The 14,401-nt window shown below is 50.3% G+C and overlaps 1 protein-coding gene across 6 annotated transcripts in view; it reads left to right on the forward strand.

Annotated features, from left to right (window-relative positions):
* Nucleotides 1-40: 40 nt before the first annotated feature.
* Nucleotides 41-14,401, forward strand: part of ST3GAL3 (ST3 beta-galactoside alpha-2,3-sialyltransferase 3) — a 186,433-nt gene continuing 172,072 nt past the window's right edge. For 5 of the 6 annotated variants that reach the window (XR_005627680.1, XM_039711467.1, XM_039711472.1 and 2 more), the window contains exon 1: nucleotides 41-10,936. The gene's annotated coding sequence lies outside the window, so the exon portion shown is untranslated. The remainder of the gene's footprint in view (nucleotides 10,937-14,401) is intronic. The other variant, XM_039711468.1, reaches the window with a different exon arrangement.

Here is a 14,401-nt window from a genome sequence, read left to right on the forward strand (position 1 = left end):
ATCAGTATTGGAAGGTTTAAACAGATTCTGAAAGGAGATAATGAGAGGGGTTTTTTGTGTGGTTTTTGGTTTGTTTTGGTTTTGAGTTTTTTTCCTTTTACCATGTCCAAAACTCCTGGTCTCAGGGTATTAAATGGCTTTCTGATGAATGGGATAGTTGGCTTGATAAAACCAGGTTTGTTAAGACCTGAGTCTAGTAGCTGGATTAACCAGTAGTTAATCTGGTCCAGGCAATAGGAATGAAACTGCACTTTGACATCTGAGCTTTTATATAAGCCTCTGAAGTGATGTGCTGTGAGCAAATGTGGAGAAGAGCTGGCAGGGCCTTAACAAACTTGCCTCTGTTCTGTCAGAGTTAATTTGGTATTAACTTCTCATAGGATGAACACTACCTGTGTGTAACTGAAAATATACTCCTTGTCACAATCTGCCACTCTCCCTCCAGGGAAAAGGTACCTGCATTCAGTCTTTGTCCCCAAACTGCTGTAGAACTTAAATTCACCTTTTAGGTGCCAGATGCTATACTACCTGTGCTGCAAACACATAGTTCAACAGCTTCATCCTAAAATGATGACCTCGTAGGAAACAGCTGGATTTGTTTGGTGTGGTGTTCTTGGGGTTGGTTCTTGGGCTGGTCTGTGCAGGGCCAAGAGATGGATTTTATTGATTTTTGTGTGTCCTTTCCAACTCAATATATTCTGTTGTTCACCTGCAGCAGGTTTTGCCACTCAGCTCTGACAGTATTCAGTGACTTTCAGGAGCTGCTATGCATAGTATTTGTTCTGGAACAGGAGCTTTGTTATCTGTTGCTGGCATGTTTTCTGCAGGTGCCAGATTTGCTCTCGTTGACAGTTGCACAGTGGACTGCACTGTGTTGGAAACTGCTGCCATCCTGCACTCTGAGACAAAGGGCCTTCCCAATTTTCCTGTCAGTTCTTGTGCTGCATCATTCAAATAATACTGCTAACAGCTGCAGGGGCTAAACTGTGTTTTAGGCTTCTCTCCGAACTTAAGATCAGTGACCCTGATGTTTGAGGAGTCTTTATTATCTGACTTTGCAAATGCAATTTGGTTTATGGCTTGAAGTATAACACATAGCAGTAAAAGCTCTGTACAGAGCAGCTGTCTCAAAAGTACATAGGCTTTCCATTACCAAGAGTTTTATCATGTCTGATAATTTTGTTCAGTGGTTTTGGCTTTTTTAGAAGAGAGTTTATTATCCTTTTTACAGCATCATTCCAGTGAGGGTGAGGGGCTGCCAGATTATCAGCTAGTCAGGTGTTTCTTGAGCATGTTCAGTACAAAATCATACTCACTGTGGCTCTGGTGGCCCTTTGTTGGGTCCATTGCATGTGGTGCTGCAGTCACTAGACCTCTTCACTTTTCATGAAGCTTCCATCTGTGACTGGTTCAGGTTGGACCCATGAGGAGAATTTTTTGTATAAACAAATAGTGGCTTGCCCTTAATTCAGGATGAGCTTCACAAGTCAGTGATAACTTTTCATAAGATTTTAAAAGGTGACTGTATTCTTTGTAAAGTACCTGATTGCAGTAATATTTCTGCCTGTGGCTGAACTTCTAGGAGACCTCTTTTCTATCAGCAGACTTCTCAGATGACCAGAGGCAATACTGTCAGTAGTAGGACCCATTCTCCTTGCTTCTTCTCTCTCTTTATGGTGTTTTTAGCTGGGTTGAATTGATTCTGCACTGTTTGAGGAGCACAGTGACATATCCTAAGGCTTCCAGTGCATCTCTGTTCTTCCATTCTTTAACTGGGTTCCTGTTGTCTGACATATCTGCAGTTGTGCTTGTTTTCTAATGAAACATGGGGTGAAATCAAGACTGGTAGCCTGTATGTTGTTTTCAGTTTCCTCAAGAAATAAATCTAGTTTCAAAAAAGACAATCTCTAAACTAATTTAAGAACTAAAGCAATGGGACTTGGAAATACTCATCATACTTCTAATTTTTCGATTAGCATTGTTCTACTCTAATATTCATCTCCTTAATGCTTATCTAGTGAGTTCTCAGGTGTCTTTCAGAGACCTAAGTGGAGTTCTGTTATTTAAGGACTCAGTCCTGCTTGGCTGTTTAACTAGAATGGGGATGGAACCACAGAATCATCTCTCCTCATTGAAACACAGAGCTGAGACATCTGCAGCAAGAACTGAGTTGCCTTAGGATCCCTTTGTAGCTGAGTGTGCCAGAAGAGGACTCATCAGAAAATCTTACCTGGGCGCAGTCTCAGACAGCTCTTTTCTTTACTTTGGTGTTGACTCTTGAACTTCACAGTGCTGGTTAAGACCTGCTGAATTGGCAGTCAGAGAAAGGAGATTCTTCTACTTTAGCTCAGGGATTTTTGTTACTGATACACCAAGTGTATCAGTAACCTTGAGGAATTTGCTTATTGTAGTGTTATTTCAGCTCATATCTTTGAAACCTAATGTGCCAGGTATTCCTATAGCCAGCTTTTGTAGTTTAGAGAAAATGATAATGGCTCCTTTTCCCTGACAAATTTGTAGATACTACACAAAACCTGTCAGTGTGGGCATTTAGATTAGTGTAAAGTGTGTAGTATTCTCAACTGAACATGGACAACAATGTTGTTGTATTGATGAAAGTCAGAATAAGCCTTTTTCCTCTTTTCTCCTAATCAGTCTTAATTTTTCCACATTGCTGTTAGAGCTGTTGAACAGCTTTAGATTTCTCCCTTGGATGAATGAAGAGCACAACATTCCAGGTGGTGTTTGTTGCTTGGTTCCAGTAATGAGCATAGCTGAGGGTGTGTATCTGCAGTTTCCTTTGACCTCACCAGAATGGTCTCCAGAGGAATGGGAAACATTCACCTGATTGCCATCTTTTCAGGAAGCTGTGGCAGATCCATGCACAAGCACTGCCACAGCCTCCTTGCTGCAGCATGAGTAATGTGACAACGCCAGCATCAAAACAGTTCTGACAGCACCTAGCAAATGAGGGAAGTGTGTGGGAGGGTACTGGAAAAAGATTTAAATGGTATAGTATGCATGTTAATTTTGAAACAAAACTGAGTAAGGTAGGAGAGCCTCAGAAGAGCTGTCTTTGGCCTGGAATTTTGCATTTAGGAAACGTTCTCGCTGTTATGAATGGTTCTAGTGGCTGTGAACACCTTCAGTACATGATGCAGGAGAGAAATGAAACAGACCTGCTGCCTGTGCTCTTGTACCTCCCATGAGTTACTGCCTGGCAGTGTGGGCTCCTCATGCTGCCCAACACCCCAGGAACTGGGATGCTCTCACCGTTATCCACACTGCTGGCTGAAGGAAGAGCTGCCTCCTCACAGGCTGTAGGCAAGGTGGGTGGCTGGTTTTCATATCCAGGCTGAAGTCCTCCATATGGAGTTAGGAGCAAACCTGTCTTTACAGCCCAACAAGTATGCTATAGACCAAAGCAAACTACTTCAAGAAGTACAGTAACTCAATCCCACAGTCTTGCTGAATGTAGGGAGGCATGGCAGTGTGTTGTATCCATGGACCTCCAGAGACACTTCAGACATGGGGATCAGATGGTTGTGAATGAACTGATATTAGTTCATATGCTTGGACTCTTCATTTCCTCAAGTGCAACTTTTATCTAATTTCTGCAACTTTTGGGCTAATTTTCTTGCCTGTCCTTGCAGCAGGGGTTAACTCAAACTTCCTTCCTAATAGCTCCAAGCAATTAAAAAGAAATGGGTGCAGGATATGCATGCCTTTAGTGTGGGTGGTGGGTGCTGATGGGCTGCAGGTACAGAGGAGCAGTTAAGTTGCAGACAGTTCCATGGAAAACAGGAGTGATGTGATACAGGAGAGCAAGGAAACTGGTGATGGGGAGCGGCTACACCAAAGGGCCAAGCAGCCCATGTGGTTTGGAACGGTTTGCCTGTGGTGGATGGCTGCCCAGGCTACTTGGCTCTGCAGCAGGAACACAGCTTTGCTTGTCCAGGCGCAGCAGAGCCAGGGCAGGATGAAGAGAGCAGTTGTGTTGGCAGCCAGAGATGGGTCTGTCCTGAGTCCTCTCTGGCCTTCCCAGTTCCAGCTGGATAGATGTTTCCAAACACCATTTAACAGCTGGCGTCCACAGGGACTGGCAGAAGTGTAAATGCTCATATTCTGCCATTCTCTCTTTCATTTGCAGAGGTAGCACAGGGCATCCTCTTTGGACCCTCAGCAGTCCACACAGTGGGGCTGGAGCCAACCGTGCTCTTCCTCGTTGGTTGGAGGGTGACTCCTGTGGGAGCAGAGGTCTGCAGTGCTGTCACCAGGAGGGAGACCCCCAGCTTGGGCCCTCAGCACTGTGCAGAGTCTGGCAAGAGGAAAGGACAGAAAAAGAGATCTTGGCTCTTCTCCCTCCCCAGTCGAAGCGGGTGAGGGGCTGCCAAGGGCTTTGCAGCAGGGAGAAGAAAGACAGCGTTCATGGGAGCTGCGTGACTCCGAGCTGGTGGGCTGGGAGCCAGGCACGTCAGCACCTGATGGGCCAGCACAGGAGGAAGGGCTTCTTGCTCCTCACGCCTCACCTTCTCCAGAGGAGCCCTTTCAAGGGGTCCCAGCCCAGTGTAGTGAGGTCTCTCCTGCCCCACTGCCCTGCCTGTTCTGGGCTGAACTGTTGCCTGTGTGGGGCATTGCACTGGCACAGTGTGCTGGGGAGGTCTTTCCCCAGGAGCCTGCTTTGTTCACTCCTACCCTGGACCATGCTGGCTGAGACAGCTGCCCAGGATCCCTCCTGCCTGCCTGTGTCCTCCACTCTGTCGTCTTGTGTGGGTAGATTTGGGGGACCTGGATCAGTCCTTTGACCATCTGTGCAGACTCTGCAAAGAAGCAGCCTCCAGTTGTGCAGTGGCTGTATGGAGGCTGCACAGATTGTTCCCAGAGAGTGCAGGGCTAGGGCTGTGGGGGTGATCCTGGGAGCTGGACAGTCATCACCTCTCACAGTAGAGAGCCCTTGTTCAGGCAGGCTGGAGCCTGCCTAGAGAATCCTTCCTCCTGAAGCCACTGGACAGAAGAGCCCTTGTGCAGCCTTTTTGGAGAGGTGCCTGGTACCTGCTGATGCAGACTTTCTGCTTCCCAGTGAACAGATGCCTGGCTATGGCTGGGCCATATGGTGTTTTGGACTTGCTGCTCTCCCAGCACAACCTCTCCTCCGGCCCTACAAGCAGGTGAGATTGCTCAGGGCTCTGATCCCTGGCGACAGCTCCCTGCAGGCTGTAGGAGCTGCCAACAGTCTGGTGCAGGGAGAGGTGTGACAGGTCTGTGCGTGTGCCTCTGGGAAGTGCCACCCAGTCAGTGTGGCCTTAATGCTGTGTCACCGTTGCAGGAGAGGTTTGGTTGTGCAGGGGGCTTGCCCTGCTGGCCCAGGATCTGAGGAAATCACACCATGCGGTGAGGGTGAGTAAACAGCACTTCAGGTTTGTGGTCAAGGATGATTGTGACATCCTGAGGGCACCTCTGAGGCTGGGATGAAATCAGACTCTGCCTGCCAGCCAAGAGTCTGTATCAGAGCCAGAATCTCTGGTGCTGGCTTCCCGATCTTACCCTGTAAGCCATTCCTACAGGAGCTGCTACATCCTTCCTGACTTCTCCAGCAGTCTCTGCTGCTTTCCCCGCTCAGTCAGGTTTATTGGGTGAGCGATTGCCCGAGGCTCAGCGTCAGCAGCTGTGCTCACTGTCAGGCCATGTGGATTTGGGATGGGAAGGGAGGAGCTGGCAGCTTTGCCCTTTGGCAGCATGTTGCAGGGTACAAAGCCAGCCAGCCCTCTTGCCAAGCTGTAAATTTGCCCCTTGCTCTTGTGCTTGTCTGGCTTTTCCTGTGGGCTGAGGGTTCATCCCACTCATGCTGTGGCTGCTCTGCTAACTTGTCCTTCAGCTCCCTGTGCCCTTATGCTTGCACACACAGTGCTGTCAGCTCAGCTGCCTGGGTGCACTTCTGACTCATCATGTGCTGCCTGGGCAGCTCCCCATTTCATTACTGTTAGGAGTTCATGGCAGTGGGCTGTGAAACTCCGTTCCCCTCCACCCTGCTGAGTCCCATGCATCCAGGAGGGACAAAGATTTGTGGAGCTGTCTGCCCTGACCAGGAGATCCCTAGCAGTGTGCTGTGCCTGGCTGGGATGCTGTATGCCATGGTCTGTCCTTGGCACCTCTCTCCTGTGGAGATTTCTGCAGCACAGCACAGGATCTCAGGATCCTGTGCCAGCGCAGGGCAGAGGAGCTGGTGCTTCCCCAGGCATTCTGGCAGGGACCAGCCATTTTCATCTGCATAATGGAGACTATAGCACAGCCACCATCAACCCACTCTGGGATATTTTTATCCTGGCTGTGCTGATGAGGGAGAGATGACAGGCTCACTCCACATCCAGACCATGCAATGCCTCTCCCAGCTGCAGCCACCTGGCGCAATGGAGAAGTGTGGGCTGTTCCCCCAGGGAAGGCAGCACTCACTGTGTGCTGTGGCTCTGGGCTTGCTGGGAGCAGCCACTGGTGCTCGGGGGGATTGAGGTATTTCGGCAGCATCCTTCTCTCTGTGTCCCCTGCCTGTGGCTGCCTCTTCATGGCTGCTATCAGCCCACATCCTGCTAGCAAACAGAGCACCCAGAGGCCTTTCCCCCTGGCTGCTCTAACTCCCTGTTATGAAAAGCAGCTGCAAGAATGCACAGGTTGTCACAAATGCTGAATCTCCAAAACCGAGCATGTTTGTGTCCCTCAGCAGAGCACAAACCCTTGGCCACGCCCTGCATCACAGGGGTCAGGGCAGTGCAAACTAAGCCCTCAGCCCCTGCACACTCACACAGTTCCTATGGCCAATGCCATGCTGGGTGACTCCTCACCTTTCTTCCTTTTCCCTAGAGGGAGCAGATAAGCCTCAGCACCCAGGAGTGGGGAAGAAAGACACTGGGACATGGCAGGGCTACCTCAGCTAGCAGCTACCCTGCCAACCCAGTGTCCCAGGCCAGGCAGCTGTTCTCATGACCAACAGGGAAGCACCTCCACCAGCAGCACCAGCATTTCCTCCCACCACCTTCCCAGTGACTGGCAGCATTTGAGATGCCTGATGCTTTCCTTTCCTCCTCCTGCTCCTTGCCCTTGCTGCTTCCCATCTCCTTGATCCCCTTCCTGAGCATCATGCTTGCCCTAGTCTCAGACGTGTAAGAGGTGAGATGTTTCAAGAGCATCTCTCTGGGCTCATGGCTCTGCACCCTGGGAGATGTTGATGTCCCTTGGTGCATCACAGGGTTTTCAGAGGGGCAGTCACCCACAGAGGTGCAGCCTGTAGCTCTGCACACAGGACATGTCCTGGGAGTTGCTTACCAAAGGCAGCATTGCAGACCATTTCCTTTGGGCACCTGGGGAAGAGATCAGAGTGACACAAATGGGGAAGGTTTGTAAACCTGAAGTGGACACTGACTCAGGCACTTGTGCTGCTGTGCTTATGCTGTGGGTCATCAGCTCACTTGGGTGTATATGGGAGAGACAGGTATGAGTAACAGAGTTGCTGTGTTGTGTGTATGAAGGTTGCTGGTGCATTACTTGGATTCAGAGGCTCCAGTTCACCATGGAGCAATGGAGAGGAGGTTCAGGCTGAACAGGATGAAAAGAGGAGCCTATGGCTAGTGGCCCTATCACCATAGCAGGACAGCTGAAGGTACACAAGGGATTGCTGCACTGCAAGTAATTAAGTACTAAAGCTCCAGGCTGGAAATTATGCATTCCCTAGGTCAAGGGCTGGCAATGAGCACTGCTGCAAGGAGTGTAATGCTACAGAGCCAGCTCAGGCTGTTGTACCTGTTTTTAGAAAGACATGTGCATAAGCTGGAAGAGCAGGTGAACAAAACTGTCCTCAGGCAGAGCCCTCCACAACTTTTCCACTGCCTTCTCTGGCTTGCAGGAATCAGTGCTGGCCTCCTTTTTGCTGCTAGAGCTGTTTGGACAGAAGACCAGGAGGGATGCTTACAGTTCAGGGCAATACAGCAAGCACATCCATCCAGCATCTCTTCTTCATGCCTGAGCCACCGATGTCAAAACATTCAAGTTGAGACCTTAAACTTGTTGAGATCTAGTTGAGATCTAAACTTATTTTGCAAGCTGCTTCATGGTAAGGATGGCTGCCTCTGCAACCTTCAGTGACTGTGCCGTACTTGATTCCAGACTTCAGTTTTTCCCATCTTCAACTTCTCACCTTTGGCTTCTGCCCTTCCTTCTGCCCATACCAGTACTCTGCTCCTTCTGGCAGTGAGGAGACCCTCTCCTGGGGCAGTGAAGTACCTTGTACTCCTCACATCCTTATTTGTCACATTTCCAACCCTTAGCTCCTTTTTTGTGATAGTGTTGCTGCTCCTTGGGATTTCTGTGCCTGTTCTGAAGTTTGGATAGCTGGACCAGACATCAAGCTGGCTTTGCCAACAATTTGGAAATCCTCTCCATGCCCCTCTGACTCATGGCCCTCAGAGCCAAGGTACTGTGCTGCAGGCTCATGGCAACAGTCACATGTGGGGACAGCTCTTTTGCAGCTTTTTTCCTTAATTTTGCCTCCCACCCTTGCTTTCAGGGAGATTCTCTACCCTGTGGTACAGCCTGTCTTCTCCATTCCCAAGAAGCTTCCTTTGCAGCCCATCACTGGGCTGGGGGCTGTTATAATTTTCCCAGGCCATTCAGCTCATGCTGTGGCAGCAAGCAGCATTCAGTGTTTTATCAGCCCCAAATGTAAGCCTTCATCTTGTCATCCAGATTATGGATATTAAGACGTATTAAATGGCACTGGACCAGAGGTCACTGAGGGTCTAAGTAGGCTTCCTGTTGTTGATGTCTCCCCATTAAGCCTTGGCTCACTGACAGATCTCAGAATGTAGCTGTTAATATGTGTAGTTGTTAATCTACTTGAGTCTTATTAATTCTTTATAATACATACTTTTAATTAAAATCCTACAGCATTATTGAAAGCAGTGGAGAAGGCAAAGTGTTCTCTGCAAATGCTCCTACTCTCAGCACCCAGAACTTTCCTTTTGCCCAGGAAGGAGTTTCCCTGTGTAACAGCCTCAGGATGCCTTTAGCTATGCTTTCACTTACCCAGTGGCAGTCTGGGGCTCTCTGCCATTTCTCTGCCCATTGCCTTGACCCTTTAGATTATGTTGGCCTCCTACCAGCTGACCATTCATTAAAAATTAACACACGTGTTTGGGAGAGTCTCTGATTAAATCATCAAATTGTTTGCAAATTACTTGGGCCTGTAGCATGAGTGTGGCTGGTATGGGGAGCTGCAGCCTTTTCTTGTGCCACTGCTTTGCCGAATTCCCTCCTCTCTGCAACAGCACATGAGGTGGAGTCACTCCTGCCATTCCTGTTTGAGAGGAGGCAGTGGCTGGATGGTGCTTGCCTGCCTCACCTGACTCTTCCAGCTGTTTTTATGGTATGAAAGGGTATGGGGTAGTGCCTGTTTGGAGAGCTCAAGATGAACCCATTGAGGCTTATGGCCATCACAGTTCTAAGCATCTCAGAAATTCAAGGACAGCACTCCTGGCTTCAGAAAGGCAGCATGGCCACAGCTGGAACCGGGCTCATTCAAGATTCCTGCAGCACTGGCATGAAGAAATGCATTGTGACATCCAGTGATGGCACCTGGGCTGAGCAAGACTCCCTATTTCACTCCCAGATCTCAGGTAGGCTTCACTGGGGAGGCTGCTGGGGGGAAGGTTATTTTAGCTGGTTTCTTAAGGAGTAGAATTAAAGAGGGAACCTTCACCTAGCCAATTGTTTTTAAGAGGCTGTGGTCATGGTGTGCAGCCTGGTAACTAGTCAGTGCACAGATTCTACAGTGACCATTGTCACTCTGGACAAAATGGGTAAAATATTAACAGGCATTGCAAAATATTTCCTAGACAGTCAAACCAGCCTGCATGCCAGGAGGCACTGCTTGGTTCTGTGCTCTCCTCTCTTTCACGGTGCAGTAACCTACTAGGGGCAGGACATTTGCTCCTGGACAGCTCACCAGGGCTTAGCAAATCTTCCTAAGGCCTGCCAAGCTCAGCTCCCTAAGCCTCCCCAAATGTGGCAACTATGACATCCATGATTCTAGGACAAGAGAGCAAGTGAGGGAGGTGTGTGGGAGTGGAGGTGTCTCCAACCAGCAAACTCCATTCATCAGTTCCTGGATGTGCAGCTGAGATACAGGTGGTTCTAGCCTGCCAGCAGGGGGTCTGGAAAAGATTCAAGAGGATCCTGCCTGAATCCTTATCCTGATGCTGTGGTAGAAAGGACTAATGCAGCCCTTTAAGACAGAAAGTAGGAAAAGCAGATTAAATCCCTGTGTCAAAGCATTAGGGAGGCTCAATGTGGGATTCTGTATCTTGAAAAGGATTCAGGAAAATCAGAGAGGCTCTATAGAGCAGAAACACAAAAAAATGGCTTGAGGGTGGGAGGAAAAGCCTGGCAGAAAGAGAATTAAGCGACTCAGTATATTTAGCTTTTCAGAAAGACGGATGAGAGGGGGTTTGCTTGCAGCATATGTGTAGTGTCACAAAGAGAAAATGCCAGGCTCTGAAAGGCTCTTTAATCAAGCAGAAGGCAGAATAAAATGGTATGTCTGCAAGCTGAAGCCAGACACAGGGAGGTGGGATGCTCTTCTGAACGTGACGGTCAGGGACTCCTGAAACAGACCCAGAGAAGTGGGAGTCTTCAATGCTTGTCTTCAATTCAAGCCTACCTCCTTTCTTGGAAACTATGAGTGAACCAAACATAGTGTATTGGAATTACTGCAAGGAGATGAACTGCTGAGCAGGGTGCTGGCCAGGGGCTTGCACTCACACAGCCGCCTGCCAGGTGGGACCACGGGGTCACTTCATCTGAGGAAGATCCTTGGAAAGCTGGTCCAGTCAGGCAGAGCACGCGGGGAGGCAATCAGGCAGGCTCCAGGTGTTTACCTGCTCCCAAAATGGTAAGTGTGATCCTTTGCTGTTGAAAACATCTGGAGGGTGGCAGAATTTTTGAGCCAAGTTCAGATTGTTTTAACTTGTTTTGTGTGGGCCTGGTGCTGATGCTGTTTAACATATCTGTTCTTAGAGTAGCCAGAGCACCAGATATGTAAAGTGTTCTCCACAGCCTGATCACATTCAGAGTCTGCATATAAGAATAATACATAATGAGTGTGTGAGATGAAACAAGTTTGGTCAGAGAAATAAGACAAACTACAAGTGTCTTACAGCCCAGATTGCATTCCTTGAGCCTGTGCATCCACATAGGTAATCTCTGTTTAGCCATTACTGAAAGAGATCTTTGCTGTGGTATATAGTGGTATGTAATTAATCATAAAATATTGCATTAATTTGTATTGGGTTTGATTTGATGACATTTAATTTGGGGAGAAGGATTACAGTGTGAGTATTAGAATAGTAATTTTTATAGAGTAAAGAAACAAAATGAGATTAGAAGTCTCTATGAAGGAAGCTTGAAGGCTGATGTGTGTATTTGGCATCTGGTGCAAATAGTTACAGCCTAACTTAATTTACTGGAGGGAAAAGATGCTGCTCAGCATCTCATGCACATGAGGGGAATTTGCAGAGCAATTCTGGCATACCTCAGGTGGGCTCCTTTCAAAAGAAAGGCTCAAGGAAACTTTGCTTATGGTTATGCTGGTGTGTCCAAATTATGCTTAGTCCTACAGGAGTGTTTCTGCAGCAGTGATGCAGGAACACAGGGGTAGGACCCCTCACTGTCTGCTCCAAGCAGTGACCAGCCCTAACTGTTTTATGCTACCTGGTAATGCAGCCACCAGCTGTGCCCTCTGCCAGAGCCTTTTTTCTCCAGATCATGGCCAGTGCTGCTGCTCAGCTGGTTTACTGCAAGTGTGTTTTGTTGAGCAGGATGGGCTAGACCATTTGCCTGATCATTTGGTCAGTTTGGCTTTAAAAAGCTCCAGAGCATTCTGGAAAGCAGAGCAGCAATATGATAGGATTTAATCAGACTTAATTATTCCCCTGCTGTCTATCTCCTAGCAACATCCAGCTTGACATCTGCCTGCGAATGAAATGTGTAAGCTAAGTAGGAACATGTTCAGACTAAAGTCCTGCTACTTGAATCAAATCACGCCACTAATCATTGCCTTAATTCATCTCATGGCCATCAAACAGCTGCCAGGCACTGTTACCTGATTTTCCAAGATGCACAGCGCTCGCCTGCTGAGTTTTTTCCGGGCTGGCAAGAAGGGTGACTTCATCCCGGGCTCTTTGCAGCACACTGACACCTGATAACGGGGTTAGAGTTTCCTGAGTGACAAGCACGGGCTCAGGAGCAAGCCCCAGACTTGTCGCTATTTGGCTTTGTGCTGTAGGTCCCCGCTTATCTCATCACTGAAATCAGATCACCTGCTGTGCCCACACACCGCGGGGTTCAAATGCGGTACGGGGGCGGTTTAGGTGAAGCTTGGGGACAGCTGGAGCAGATGTGGCGCAGTGGCAGCAGGCAGTGCAGCAGCTCCGTGTCACAGGGACAAGGGCAGTTGAGGCAGGGAGATGACACCCAGCTTACGCAGATGGAGGGATGAAGAGGGGAAGAGAGGAGCAGGCATAAAGCAAGCGTTTGTAAAGTAAAACTGGGCTCCAGCCAGACATGATGTGGCACAGGAGTCAGTGGAGTTGCTGGAAGAAATGAGCTCGGTAGCAGAGCTGGGGCCATAGGAGGAGGCTGCCTGCACCAGCCCTGGCTGCCAGCTGGCTGTGAAGCTGGAGGGAAGGGAGCTGCCTCAGAGCAACGAGCATCCTGAGCAGGTCAGCCCTTTGAACTGGGGGTTGATGGGGCAGCTGCCTGGGGGCAGATCTGCAGATGGACAGGGCTGCATGAATGTGGTCGTGTCCCCTCTCCACATACCTCCTCAAGGTGATATTGGTACCAGTGATACTTAGGTGCTTGCATGAGTCTGTTGGTCTCCTGTGCTGTCTCTAGAAGTCGTTGTTGGCATCCAAAAAACCTAATGGTGTATCAGTGTGACATGTGTCTCCCTTGTGTCTCTGCAGCGTGGTAGCTCTGGAAGCCTGGCTGCGTGGGTGCCACACTAGCAACCAACCTGCACCGACTTCATATGTGCAGAGCACAAAGTGGGGTTTCTGGCTGTGAAAATGGGGCTGTATGGGCCCCCACCAGCTCCCCCTGTGACCAGCAGGAACTTGGCCTTTTGTCACCTGACTTTGTCAATAGTACTCAGCCAGCTCTGTGCTGTTCAAGGCAGTGTCTGCCATTCAACACTGCTAGCTGGGCTCACCTCAGTGGGAGCTGCCACCATGCTGGGCATGATCTTACTAAGATTCCCTTAAAATCACCTTATGTTTTTCTTCCGTTATCAGTGACAAATGGAGGGTCACTGGGCTGGTCACTAAAGATGCAAGTTTATTCCTCACCGTGTCTTTCCTTCCAGATGACTTTCCCCTTCACGACTAATAATTTCCCTTTGTCGTTCTATCCCTGAGAGGTGTTAGAGTTTGTCACTTGCCCTCTGCCTAAGGAGCATTAGAAGGCTGTGGGGCCAGCAAGAACGAGGCAATGCTGTGGGAAGATTGCGTTGCAGGCTGGTGCCAGTGCTGCTGTGCTCACAGGGCAGCTGTGCCGTGGGAAGGTGGAGGCTGTAACATACCGGGAAGCAGCACTGTCTGCGTGGCATGAGCTGTGCCGTGCAGTGTGCCTGGTGTGGTCCAGCTGGAGGCTGTGCCACACCGCAGAGGTGGCGCAGAGCTGGGCAGGGGCTGGACAGGACCTTGCTGGGTCTGCAGCGCTGGGAGGGTTTGCAGAAGCCAGCCGATAGTGCGAAGGCAGTGGCAGGACGGTGCAGCAGGGGCAGGTGCTGTGGGGGGCAGTGATGGAAGCAAACGCAGGCCTGCGTTGCCGTGTCGCGGCTGGAGCTTGGCTGTGCAGAGCGGGGCAGGGCTGGGAGCCAGTGCTCGGTCGGGCGGCGCAGCACCTGAAGGGAGGCGCAGCGCCCTCAGCGCGGTGCCCGGAGGGCGGGCGATGCCGTGTCACTGCAGGGCGCAGCGGCCGGCAGCAGCTGAGGCGCCTCAGCTGGCGGAAGGTGCAGCGCTGTGGGGTGACAACGCGGAGCCTCACAGCGGGGTACAGTGCTAGCAGGGACCACCCAGTGCCATGCCTGGCGGCACCGCAGTGCTCTGGCGGCGTGACGGGGGAGCGGCGGCGGGGTTTGGAGGAGGAGCGCTGCCCGGCAGCGGCCGTGAGGGGGGAGCGGGCCCGGGCCGTTTAACGCGGCGCCACGGCCACGCGCTGATTCTGGAGGGGGGAAAGGCGGCGCTCTGCGCACGCGCACCGCCGCCCTGCCGCAGCGCTCCTCCGGCGGGGACCCCCTGCCCGCGCGCCATTGGCTGCGGGCGCCTCCCGCGATTGGCCGGCGCGAGACCCCCCG

This window comes from Passer montanus, unplaced genomic scaffold (genome assembly GCF_014805655.1).
Source record: "Passer montanus isolate IOZ18808 unplaced genomic scaffold, ASM1480565v1 scaffold25, whole genome shotgun sequence".
Classification (NCBI taxonomy): domain Eukaryota; kingdom Metazoa; phylum Chordata; class Aves; order Passeriformes; family Passeridae; genus Passer; species Passer montanus.